The following is a 2,500-nucleotide window of genomic DNA, read 5'->3' as shown; positions in this document are numbered from 1 at the left end:
TTTTTATAGCAGGCAAGATACTTAACTGCCACTAAGAAAGTAGGTTGGATAAGATTCAACAGCAAAGATCATTTGTGAAGCAATATTATCCGGGCTGCTATAAAAAAAAACCTAACATCGAAGGCTAAGGCGGGAGCTACGCTCCGCTTCGCTCCCGCCTTAGCCTTCTGAACCTAACCTATCCAAGTCGCTTTTGCCTCGAACCGTCTTGCTCGCTCGCTTCGCTCGCTCGCACATATCAAACTTTTTTTACTTTCGGTATTATGAATTTCGATTTGTTAAGTGTCGATATTTCAACTGTAGGTAATATGATTTTTCGGTATTATAATACATACCCCATTTTCGGGATTTTGTACTTTCGGTCATTTAAAAATAGATATTTCGACCTTCGGTGTATCGGTTGTCGGTATTTTGTACATTCGGTATTCTGAATTTCGATGTGTTATGCGTCGACATTTCAACTGTAGGTATTATGATTTGTCGGTCTTATAATACATACCCGTTTAATATGTATTTAAGTATGTATCTATCTATATAATTATATTTATCCGTTGCTTAGTACCCATAACACAAGCTTTGCTAAGCTTACTTTGGGACTAGGTCAATTGGTGTGAATTGTCCCTTGATATTTATTTATTTATTTATTTATTTATTTATTTATTTATATAATAAAAACCATAATTATGAACGAGGCAAGTGACTGTGCACCATCACAGTCGATCATAAATAAACTAAAAAAAAAAAAAAAAATGTTGGAAACTCCCCGGCTTAACCGACTTTGATAAAACGTGTCTAAGAACCATAGCCAACTACTAAACTACTTTGGATAGGCGGAGGAGACAGACAGACAGACGGACGGACGGACGGACGGACGGACGGACGGACGGACGGACGACGGACGGACGGACGGACGACGGACGGACGGACGGACGGACGGACAGACGGACAGACAGGCGGACGGACGGACGGACGGACGGACACGGACGGACGGACGGACGGACGGACGGACGGACGGACGGACGGACGCACACACACAGGGTAGAGTTTGCGCAGACGAAATTATCAAGCCGCCACTCGCTTTGAGTCGGCTCTATCCACGGACGTAGGAGATGAGACGAAAGATGCGCGTGCGCATGTTCCGGTTCGTTTTTGTAGAGTCGTTATTGAGTGGTTTTTTTTTTTTGTGAATGATGTGTGTGTATTTGTGCGGCGCGCGCGCAGATAAATAAGCGAAGAGCGAGCGTGGGGACCACACAACCGATATAAGTATTTTGTTACTTTATTTTTTAAAGTAAAAAGGTGCTTTGATTTGGAATGTGTGGTTGGTTGCTCGAGCTCTGCTCTGCCGGCCGCGCGCCAACATATACAACAAAACAAACAAACAAAAAAAAAACCATATCAGCCGGCCGCCAGAAAAAGGGAGAATGAAGAGATAGACAGATAGATCAGACTATTTGATAGTTGTCTAATGATTGATGTAATGCGAGCTGAGACGTCGTTTTGGGTAGCAATACCGACATGGCGACGTGACTGACAATCAGCAATATATATAAAACTTGGACGCTTGCGATCCTGCGTTATCATCACAATACGACGATCGGGCTAATTCGTGGCTTGTTCACGATTAGACTTGATTGTTGTAATCTCGGGTGATAGCGCGCAGAGATCGCGCGTCGGGTCGAGCCCCCTCGCTGGGGCGAGACTTTAAACACGCCCTACGATGATCGTACAATACCGATTGAACGTCGGATCGCACGTACTGGCAAACGCACCACGTCCCGTGTCCCCCCGTACGCACTGGTCGTAGGGGCCAAGCGATGGTTTTGTGTGGCTGCGTTGTCTTCACGTGCGACGCCCGACACGGTAATTGTCGGTTCGAGCGGCTGCGGGTGTTTTCGAATGTGCTCTCTATTGCCGAGCGTCGTGCCTTATCCGCGACTGTGTCAAAAGTAATACTAGTCGTCTTTACGGACGTGTCGTGATTTATATATGTGCCTGGTAGTCGAGGAATGTTCATTTTTGGGCGCTGACAAACGCGCTCGTGGCGTTGGCGCGCTAATACCGTGCCTGCGCCACAAAAACTAACAAAAGCGATAATCCACCGTGTTGACACGCGTGTTGGGCGATTGTTTTTGATAGAATAAAATAACAAACGGCACGTCGCGCTCGCTCTCAGACTAAGAGACGAGACGGGCGCGGCGTCATGCTCGTAGAACTGTGTGCGCGGGGCGAGTTGGGGCGTCGTCGGGCCAATCGCTCGGCGGCCAACCTCTCTCTCTCCCCCGTCAAGTTCGGCGGACGCGTGTGTTCGACAATTTTAACGAATTGTTCGCAACGACAGCTCCCTGGTTGATCCTGCCAGTAGTAATGCTTGTCTCAAAGATTAATGCCAGTGCATGATCTCAGTGCAAGCTCGTATTAAGCGATATCTTTCGTCGAATGGTAGCTTAATATAATCAGTTTTTGGTTCCTTAGATCTTATCTAACGAGGTATCGAAGG

Source organism: Choristoneura fumiferana, chromosome 28, assembly GCF_025370935.1.
Source record: "Choristoneura fumiferana chromosome 28, NRCan_CFum_1, whole genome shotgun sequence".
NCBI lineage: Eukaryota > Metazoa > Arthropoda > Insecta > Lepidoptera > Tortricidae > Choristoneura > Choristoneura fumiferana.
This window is presented reverse-complemented; position numbering follows the sequence as displayed.